Source organism: Musa acuminata, unplaced genomic scaffold (assembly GCF_036884655.1).
Source record: "Musa acuminata AAA Group cultivar baxijiao unplaced genomic scaffold, Cavendish_Baxijiao_AAA HiC_scaffold_1139, whole genome shotgun sequence".
NCBI classification, from domain to species: domain Eukaryota; kingdom Viridiplantae; phylum Streptophyta; class Magnoliopsida; order Zingiberales; family Musaceae; genus Musa; species Musa acuminata.
The window spans coordinates 3,714,921-3,728,596 of record NW_027021351.1 but is presented as its reverse complement, the minus strand read 5'-3'; the positions used below and the strand labels follow the sequence as shown (position 1 = coordinate 3,728,596).

General features: G+C 37.9%; 1 pseudogene; it reads right to left on the bottom strand.

Moving 5' to 3' along the window:
- The window catches only part of LOC135671493 (protein ROOT INITIATION DEFECTIVE 3-like), a 36,341-nt pseudogene extending 23,825 nt beyond the window's left edge, over positions 1-12,516 (bottom strand).
- Positions 12,517-13,676: the final 1,160 nt, after the last annotated feature.

Genomic DNA, 13,676 nt, shown 5'->3' with positions numbered 1-13,676 from the left:
ATACGAACATAGACAATTAGCACTGGGAGGAAGGGGCATCAATTTTCTAACAACAGATTAAAATTATCTTTTCAGTTCAACATATAAGTAAATTAAGTTAAGCTTGCAGTAATAGAACTGACATTCTGCAAAAAAGGTGGTCATACCATTGAGAGCAACTTGACCCTAATAAGCATCTATAATCTACTTTATCATTACATTCATCAGGTCAAAGTTTAAATTGGGCTAGGACAAAGAAAGAATAAAGCAAATAACTTTTGTTCAAGCTACCAAGATACTGCCACTACAGTAAAATTTTGAAAAGAAAGATTCTTACCATCAGCATGTTCCACTTGAGGAGCAGAGTTAGACTTTGTTTTGAAACAAAGACTAAGAGTAAGTTATGAGGTAATATATTATAAGCTATCATCTAATTCAGGGAAATTAACCTCTTAATTCAGATGCATCATTTGTGTACCTCAAAATTTTTCAGTTGAGGTTACACAACAGTGAAGTCCCTCGGCATCTGGTTGTGTTCCTATTGACAACTAATTTACTAATATAACCAACAACTCTTTTCAAAGAAGTACAAAGTATAACAACTAACGAACCTTACATGTTCGATCCTCTGAGGTTGAGATGATAATGGAGTTGCATAACCCATGTCCCGTAACAACATCAGTGACACGTAAAGCATGTTCCGAAAAGCTATATCTATAAAGATCACCAGCAGAAGCCTTTGCCATATCATCAAACATTACAAAAATCATATTAGCATTTTAGACAAGACAACATAAAGGAACAATTTCGACAAGAAAAAAACTAAGTAAGAATTACATACATCATAACGGACCAAACTCTGACAGAGCCATCCTCAGACCTTGATATTAGCAAAGACTCGTCCTTGGAGAGAGTGAGACAGGTGACAGACCGATAATGTGCATGCCACCATGTGAGCAATTTCCCACTAGCAACCTTGATAAATTTAAAGATAAATCTAAGCTTTTATTATGAGTGTTTCTATGAAGAGAGGGAGCTAACAAGACAAACATTAGAAAACAAAACAAAACAAACTTTGACATCAAAACCAAAATGAAAGCATAATACGGCCCCTTTGACTTTAAACAAGGTGGATGAGAGAATCAAGAACAGATTTGGACACACAAACCAAAAGTCGTGCATCAAAATTTGAGTCCCAAGCAGACGGAAAATTCTCATACCAGTGTCTTAAAGAGAAGTCAGACAGAAAAAGCAAATCTTGCCTAAGAAATCAGAAGTGGAAAGGCAAAAGATTACCTCCCATTGGAAGATGATGTCGGTGGTCCTCCTCCCATGATGTAAGTGCCTTCTGAATTGGAAACAAGCGGTCCAATCGGCTCAGCCGGGAAGCTCCTAACTTCCACCTGAGGCTGAAACATAGAGCGAGAATTATGAGATCGTTTATCCATCACGAGTATGAAACAGGGCGTAAAGTGGAGATGTGGAAGAAAGGTTCGGATTAGGACTCACCTTATCCCAGGACCAGAAGAAAATGGGGCAAGAGGCGGAGGAAGGGGAATCGCGGAGCTGCGAGGAAGCGAGAAAGCGGCGGGCTATGGAGAGGAGGCCACGTGGAGCGGAGGAGCATGAGCAGTACCGGAGCTGCTCGGAGCCCGAGCGTAGGTCCCAACAACCGATGCCGACGTCCACCGGGGAGGAGGCGATCACCACTTCCATCGGTGGCGAAGAGGCGCCGCCAAAGAAAGAAGGGGTTTTGAGGATTTTAGAGTAGGCGTTTCGGATCACGAGAGTATAAACGGAGCTCGCGGGCTACCACGGTGCGAATATGCTATCTTTGTCACCTTCAAGCAAAATATGAGCAGAAACTGCCTATCTATTCTCAAGGTTCCGGCGGGGTTGTGCGGCACTCATCACCCTCCACCGTGATCGGACTTCCGGAGCACCGTTTGCGCGTCGTCGGGGACAACGGAGGAGCGGAGTATTCGAAACGCCGGGGACTCTACGAAGGTGGCGGCGGAGGCCAAGAAGTGGCCAGAGAAATCGAGGAGGCGGAGGAGGAGCCTGCGGACGCCGCTCTTGGCGTCGATTGCTCCAAGCAGGTCCTAAATCGTACCCTCCGGTTTTGTTTTCCCATGTTTGTCCACATCGATCTAACGGATGAGATCCATTGGCTGAAAGCATCTCAACCATTAATCGATGTGTATAAACACCTATGAACTTATTGGACACCGACTTCGATCCACAAGATAGGCTAATGTAATGAAGAGAGCCTAATTGGGTGAGCAAACGGATCAGGTATTCGGTTAAACGAATCCGAATCCGCATACAAATTCAAATAATACTAAATTTCAATATCTTTTTTTTTTATATGTGGCTTTACGTGTCTATAAACTTTCAAGTTTGGCATTAACATATATTCCTTTCCAAATTTTAATATCTCATTTCCATATATAACTCATACAACACACTACACATACATACACAAACAACTCATAACACACACATACACAACACACACACAACACACAACTCATAACACACATACAAATAACATACACTAACACACACACATACATATACAACTTATAACACACACCACATACACACACAACTCATAATACACACGAACAACACACAACACACAACCAACAAATACTACACACACACAACACACAAACATATATAAACATAACTCATAACAATACACATTATATACAAAACATACATAACTCACAACAACACACACTACACACTATACATAACATACACAACACACAAAACATACATAACTCATAACAATACACACTACACATACAACATACACAACACACATATAACATATACAACACATACATAGTATACACAATACATATATACAAATAACATACATACACACACACATAACATATACAAAACACACACATATATACGTAACTTATAACACACATACACACAACTCACACTACACAACACACACACACGAACAACACACATTACAGACTACACACACACATAACATACACAACACACACTATACACAACACACACACACACGCAACATATACACACAAACAATACACACAACACACACATATACACACAACTTATAACACACACTACACACATACAATACACTACACACACATAACATACAGACACAACTCATAACATACACACAAACAACACACACACACAACATATACACACAAACAATACACACAATACACACACTACTACACACACACAACACAAACAATACACTACACACACACAACACACACACATAACATATACACACAACTAATAAAAACATATATACACACAACTCATAACACACACACAAACAACACATACACACGACACACACTACACACACATAACATAACACAACACACACAAAACTCATAACATAGACACATACACATACACATACACATACACAACACACACACAACATATAATATACAAAACACACACACACAACGCACATAACACACACACAAACAACACACAAATAACACACACAACACACGACACACACATAAACACACGACACACACATAAACACACTACACACACACAACATACACACGCAACTTACACACACAACACACACATATACACAACACACAACTCATATCAATACACACAAAACATACACAACACACACAACTCATAACACACACAACTCATAATATACAAAACACACAAACAACACAAACTACACACACAACTCATAACATACACAACACACACATAATATACACACATACAAACAACATACACGGCACACACAAACATAATATATAACACCACACACACAAACAACACACACACATACACACACAACTCATAACACACACAAACAACACACACATACACTCAAAACTCATAACAATACACACTACACACACACATAACATACACAACACACAACTCAACACACACCCTATACATAACACACAAACACAACATACACAACACACATACACACATAAACAACACACACACATAAAACATACACAATACACACATACATACACACGCAACTCATAACACACACACACAACTCATAATAACACACTACACACACAAAACTCATAATAACACATACTACATACACATAACATACACACACAAACAATACACACTACATGCACAACTCATAACATAAATACACACACACATGCACACAAAACTCATAACACAGACACAAACAACACACACAACACACAAACAACACACTACACACACACACATAACATACACACAACTCATAACAACACACACACATAACATACACAACACACAACTCATAACACACACAATACACACACACATAATATATACAAACAACACTTACACAATTCATAACAACACACACACTTAACATACACAATAAATACTACACAAAAAATAACAATCAACACAAACAACGCACAATACAAAAAGACACACACAATACACAAACATAACACAATCAACACAAACATCACACAACACAAAACATACACACACACATAAAATACACAACATAGACACATAGACACAAAACTCATAGCATATACACACATAACATACACACACAACATATAATATACAAAACACACACACACATATACACAACTCAAAACACACACACAAATAACACCACACAACACAAACACATAACATACACCACGCACACTATACACAACACATTCACAACATACACAACACACAAACACACAACTCATAACAACATACATATAACATACACACAACACATACACATACACACAACTCATAACACACACATATAACATACACACAGCACACACAACTCACAACACACATACAACTCATAACAATACACACTACACACACACAACTCATAACAATACATACTAAAGACAAAACATAAACAACACACACTAGACACAATACACATACACATATAACACACACAACACACACACACATAACATACAATACACACACACAACTCATAACAACACACACTACTATACACACACACATAACATACAAAATAAACAATACACACAAAAATAACACACAAAGACATACACACACAACACATAACAAATACACATATAACATACCCAACACATACACTTACACACAACACAGCACATATACACAAACACAATACCCGCACACATACACACACAACATACACAACAAATAATACACAACACCCACACACAACACTCATAACACAACACACACACAACTCATAACATATAAACAACTCACAATACACATACACAAACACAACTCACTCATGCACACAACATAGACACATACACACAACACACACACATATACACAACAAACAACACACAATACCCACACACACACAACTCGTATAACACAACTACACTCAAACACAACACACAGCACACACACATAAAACTCATAACACTCACACACATATACACAACAAACAACACACAACACCCACACACATCACACACAGAATTCATAACACACACACAACACACAACACACAGACGTAACATACACAACACACAACACACACACAAGTCACAACACACACACACACAAACACAACACACACAACACAACACAAACAACAAACAACACACAACACACACACACATCATACACAACACACAACACACAACACACACACACAACTCATAACACACACACAACTCACGACACACCCACAAATATAATACATACAACACACGCACATAACTTACATAACACACACACCACACACAACTCAAATTACAAGGCAGCATAAAGGAAAATACAAGAGGGTTTGTGAAATTATATTTATACATTTATAAATATGTAGCAAACGATTAAGACTTTCAAGGAAAACCGATTTGGTAGGCCTCGATGAAGCAGTTATATACAGATTTTAGGTAATAATTACTGAATGGCCCAGCCAAATAGTAGGAAAACATAAGCCCAGTCAGTATGCAATACTATAGTCAATATCAAATGAGCAATGCTAACAACATAAATGTAACTAATTTGGGACCCCAAAAGTCATGCTTAAGCTATATATGCCTTTAGAATGTTCAAGCATTGAATGGTTAAAGACTTCTTGTGCTTTAACTTGGAAACAAATTAACCAATATACCCTGTCAATACTCAATACATCAAGAAAAACCTCTAATGTAAAGGAACAGCTGAGAAGAATATTGCTATTATGAGAGAAATGTTACCTGTACAATTTGGAGCTGAACACTTTATGTGGTTCTTCATTCTGACGATTGTATATGATGATGTTTCAATATTAGCCCTCCCCTTCATCATCGTTAATAAATTTACTTCATCATCGTTAATAAATTCATGATCTGAATATTGTTCACCATCAGAATAAGGATGGTTTCTATCAGGAACCTCAACATTTTGAATGATTTTGATGATGTTCGAAAAAACAGGTAGCATTGAAGCAGCCAAATGGAGTAAAGCAGCCATCCTGTGTTAGCATACTGCTTAAAACACGTGTGATAATATCTACAACATTTTCAAGCTGTGAACGCATTGCATCGACAAACCTGCCAAATAAGTCAACAAAGCATTTTGATGCTAATGTATCGGTTTCAGAATTCCATGAATCATCTTCTAGATATTGAGAGTTACGCATTGGTGAAACTTGGCCAACAAGCATATGCCGTGGATTGTTAACAATGGAGGAAATTGCAGATTTAAGGATGTTGATCCAGAGATGGGATGAAAATAGGTGACCATGGTCCTTGAGAATGTCAAAGAATACTTACCTTTTCTGATAGTTGGCAGCGGAGGTGAGGAGTATTCGAAACGCCGGGGACTCTACGAAGGTGGCGGCGGAGGCCAAGAAGTGGCCGGAGAAATCGAGGAGGCGGAGGAGGCGCCTGCGGACACCGCTCTTGGCGCCGATTGCTCCAAGCAGGTCCTAAATCGTACCCTCCAGTTTTGTTTTCCCATGTTTGTCCACATCGATCTAACGGAAGAGATCCATTGGCTGAAAGCATCTCAACCGTTAATCGATGTGTATAAACACCTATGATCTTATTGGACACCGACTTCGATCCACAAGATAGGCTAATGTAATGAAGAGAGCCTAATTGGGTGAGCAAACGGATCAGGTATTGGGTTAAACGAATCCGAATCCGCATACAAATTCAAATAATACTAAATTCCAGTATCTTTTTTTTTATATGTGACTTTACGTATCTATATACTTTCAAGTTTGGCATTAACATATATTCCTTTCCAAATTTTAATATCTCATTTCCATATATAACTCATACAACACACTACACACACATACACAACACACAACTCATAACACACATACAAATAACATACACTAACACACACACATACATATGCAATTTATAAAACACCACATACACACAACTTATAATATACACGAACAACACACAACACACAACCAACACATACTACACACACAACACATAAACATATATAAACATAACTCATAACAATACACATTATATTCAAAACATACATAACTCACAACAACACACACTACACACTATACATAACATACACAACATACAAAACGTACATAACTCATAACAATACACATAACATACACAACACACATATAACATATACAACACATACATAGTATACACAATACACACATACAAATAACTTACATACACACACACATAACATATACAAAATACACACATATATACGCAACTTATATAACACACACCACACATACAAACAACACACATACACACAACTCACACTACACATAACACACACACAAACAACACACACTACATACTACACACACATAACATACACAACACAAACTACACACAACACACACACACTACATACACAACTTATAACAATAACACACACACATAAAGCATACACAACACACACATATACACACAACTTATATAACACACACTACACACACACATAACATACACACACAACTCATAACATACACACAAACAACACACACATACAACATATACACAAAAACAATACACAATACACACAACTCATAACACAATACACACACATACACACACAACTTATAACACACACTACTACACACACACAACACAAACTATACACTACACACACACACCACACACACATAACATATACACACAACAAATAACAACATATACACACACAACTCATAACACACAAACAACACACACACATAACATATAACACACACAATACACACACATAACATACACAACACACACTACACACAACACACACAAAACTCATAACATAGACACGTACACATACACATACACATATACAACACACACACAACATATAATATACAAAACACAGACACACAACTCACATAACACACACACAAACAACACACAAATAACACACACAACACACTACACACACATAAACACACTACACACAACACACACATATATACAAAACACAAACATACACACGCAACTTACACACACAAACAACACACACATATATACACAACACACAACATACACAACACACAACTCATATCAATACACACAAAACATACACAACACACACAACTCATAACATACACAACACACACATAATATACACACATACAAACAACATACACTGCACACACACACACACATACACAAACAACTCATAACACACACAAAAACAACACACACTACACACATAACACACAGTACACAAACAACACACACATACACTCAAAACTAATAACAATACACACTACACACACATAACATACCCAACACACAACTCAACACACACACTATACATAACACACAAACACAACATACACAACACACATACACACATAACAACACACACACATAAAACATACACAATACACACATACATACATACGCAACTCATAACACACACATACACACAACTCATAATAACACACTACACACACATACACACAACTCATAATAACACATACTACACACACACATAACATACACACACAAACAACACACACAAACAATACACACTACATGCACAACTCATAACATAACACACACACACATAACACACACACACATACACACAAAACACACACACACATACACACACACAAACAACACACTACACACACACACATAACATACACACAACTCATAACAACACACACATAACATACACAACACATAACTCATAACACACACAATACACACACACATAATATATACAAACAACACTTACACAACTCATAACAACACACACACTTAACATACACAATAAATACTACACAAAAAATAACAAACAACACAAACAACGCACAACAAAAAAAGACACACACACACAATACACAAACATAACACAATCAACACAAACATCGCACAACACAAAACATACACACACACATAACATACATAACATAGACACATATACAGAAAACTCATAACATATACACACATAACATACACACACAACATATAATATACAAAACACACACACACATACACACAACTCAAAACACACACACATAACATACACCACACACACTTATTACACACTACACACAACACATACACAACATACACAACACACAAACAACTCATAACAACATACATATAACGTACACACAACACATACACATACACACAACTCATAACACACACATATAACATACACAGCACACACAACTCACAACACACATACAACTCATAACAATACACACTACACACACACAACTCATAACAATACATACTAAAGACAAACATAAACAACACACACTAGACACAATACACATACACATATAAAACACACAACACACACACACATAACATACAATACACACACACAACACACACACACATAACATACAATACACACAACTCATAACAACACACACTACTATACACACACACATAACATACACAATAAACAATACACACAAAAACAACACACAAAGACATACACAATACGCATACACACACAACACATAACAAATACACATATAACATACCCAACACATACACTTACACACAACACAGCACATATACACAAACACAATACCCACACACAACACTAATAACACAACACACACAACTCGTAACATATAAACAACTCACAATACACATACACAAAAACAACTCACACATGCACACAACATAGACACATACACACAACACACTCACATAACACACTCACATATACACAAAAAACAACACACAATACCCACACACACACAACACGTATAAACACAACTACACTCAAACACAACACACAGCACACACACACAAAACTCATAACACACACACATAAAACACACACACTATACACAACAAACAACACACAACACCCACACACATCACACACATCACACACAGAATTCATAACACACACAACACACAGACGTAACATACACAACACACAACACAAACACAAATCACAACACACACACACAACACACACACACACACAACACAAACAACAAACAACACACAACACACACACACATCATACACAACACACAAACACACAACTCATAACACACACAACTCACGACACACCCACAAATATAATACATACAACACACACACATAACGTACATAACACACACACCACACACAACTCAAATTACAAGGCAGCACAAAGGAAAATACAAGAGGGCTTGTGAAATTATATTTATACATTTATAAATATGTAGCAAACGATTAAGACTTTCAAGGAAAACCGATTTGGTAGGCCTCGATGAAGCAGTTATATACAGATTTTAGGTTATAATTACTGAATGGCCCAGCCAAATAGTAGGAAAACATAAGCCCAGTCAGTATGCAATACTATAGTCAATATCAAATGAGCAATGCTAACAACATAAATGTAACTAATTTGGGACCCCAAAAGTCATGCTTAAGCTATATATGCCATTAGAATGTTCCAGCATTGAATGGTTAAAGACTTCATGTGCTTTAACTTGGAAACAAACTAACCAGTATACCCTGTCAATACTCAATACATCAATAAAAACCTCTAATGTAAAGGAACAGCTGAGAAGAATATTGCTATTATGAGAGAAATGTTACCTGTACAATTTGGAGCTGAACACTTTATGTGGTTCTTCATTCTGACGATTGCATATGATGATGTTTCCATATTAGCCCTCCCCTTCATCATCGTTAATAAATTCATGATCTGAATATTGTTCACCATCAGAATAAGGATGGTTTCTATCAGGAACGTCAACATTTTGCATGATCTTGATGATGTTCGAAAAAACAGGTAGCATTGAAGCAGCCAAATGGAGTAAAGCAGCCATCCTGTGTTAGCATACTGCTTAAAACACTTGTGATAATATCTACAACATTTTCAAGCTGTGAACGCATTGCATCGAAAAACCTGACAAATAAGTCAACAAAGCATTTTGATGCTAATGTATCGGTTTCAGAATTCCATGAATCATCTTTTAGATTTGACTACTATTGAATATTGTCTACAAATCCACACACAAAGCAAAATCCACAAATCATTGAATCTTGTCTACTAATAACCTGATTTGACAACCATCGAAATACCCTAGGAAACTTAGCATCTATGCCGATCACTTCCCTAACTGTGTCTGCACTGAACTATCATAACAATGTTGACACCTTTATACTGTGTATTCACACAACTAAAAGACGTCTTTAGACGCATAAAACTTGAAGAAAAACAAGAGCACCGTTAAAGGATCAGAACAATATATGTAGGCCTCGAAAGATACCTGAATGGTCATGCCATCGTCTGCGTCTATCCACTTTCCACTAGTAAGCCCCTGAGTCCTCAGAGCCCCGATTCCATCGTAGTCAGTCATGAACAGCCCGTTGCAATTCCATACTCAACTGACTTCCAAACAAAATGCCAAGACTCAGAAGATATCATGAATCGACACCACTTGGCAAGACCGAAGACGAGGAAAGATCCTTTCAAGAATCGAAACGACAGGAAAAGGAGGAACACGAGGAGGCAAGATTGAACAAGAGAAAAGATAGCTTCAAGAATCAAACTAGAAGGCAAGATTCAAGACCAAGCGAAGAAGAAAGATGGATCCGAAACGAGAGCGACCGAGAGCTAGGGCAAGATTGAAGACGACAAAAAAAAAACCCATCAAGAATCAAAACTAGAGGACAAGATTGAATACCAAGAGAAGCAATTGATCCGAAAATGCAGGGCCGTGAGCCGGGGACTGACAAGAGCAAGAGAAACGCTCGAGGAGAAACCTAATAGCTTGCCTAGCGGCAAGGTGGAAGACGGAGGGGGAGCGAGGAGGGATCGGGGAAGGGGGGGCGACGGCGAAGGACGAAGAAGAGGAGAAAGAGAGAGATACCGGGGAGCAGAGACGCCGCCTCTGCCGTTACACAGATGGAGAGAAAGACGCAGCAGCCGCCGTTCACCGAGGAAAACGCTGCAGCGACAAGAACTCGCCGGAGGAAGACACCGCCATTGCTTCCGCTGTTCGCTGATGGAGAGGAAGACAGCCGCCGTCCGCCGAGGAAACGCCGCAGTCGCCGCTGGGAGAACAGCCACCGCTTAGGGCACGGGAACGCCCGGGGAGTGTGTCGGGGGGTGACTAGTGTTAGTTATCTTGACCCAGGTTTGACCCAGTATCGTTGAATCAGGCCGAAGCCAAAGCCCAGCACTGATTGGGCCCAAACGAGCGCATGGGCCAGGCGCCCGCCCAGCCGACTTATCGGGTGATCGGGCATCAAAAATTTATTTTTTAATTACCAAAAATAAAAAAAATAAAAAAAATAATTAAGATTTAAAGTAATAGACACAAATACATCGGTAATAATTAACGTCTGAGCCCAATATCAAATTGGTCATGAGTCATACCTGTTAGAATTATTATCTTCATAATAATTCACTTGACTCATCGACTACGGATGTAATATGCCACTACACCGCAATCTCTAGATGATACAGAAAAATTCAATTCTTTGGACTTATATGTCCTCGATTACCATCAACGACTTAGATACGTTGACAATAGTTAGGCTCAAATAGTTTCTTATTGAGTCTCGCTCTAATCGGATTCTCCCGAATAATTCTTTCTTTCTCAAACTGAATGATTTTAACCAATGATTTGTTTTAGCAATAATTCACAGAATAACCGACTATACTAGATTTGGAACTTTCAAATTTATAAGTCTGGTATTAAAGAATGGGGCACTCATACAGGACATCCTTGGTGTCTCACATTTATGGATTAGATACACCACTGAGAATATGTAATAATTATCAATCATCCAATATTTAATGAGTGAATCAATTAATGAACTCATACTCCAATGAGCATCTAAATTGTATCTTTAGTGTCCCCACATGAGCATGAGCAGAAAACCAACTACCTCCTCTCCCTCTCTATTTAGCATGGAGTTTTGAAAAGTATCGTCGTAGCCCTACTGTGTGGATTTCTGTTAGAGATGAGGATGCTTGACCTCATTCACTATCTCATAGAGATCTGCATGGACCGTTCTTTTGCTACTCATGTGATGTCGCTCTCAAGATTTCATAATAACCCAAACCCCTAATCTCTAACCCCTAAATACTAACCCATAAACAAACTCTAAATTCTAAACCCGAAACACTAAACCCCTTCGTTCAATTTTTTTTCACTTTCGACTACAAAATTCATTTGTTTTTAATTCATCCAAACCCCAAACCCAAACACCAAACCCCTAATTCCTAAACCCTAAACCCTAAAATTATATTTA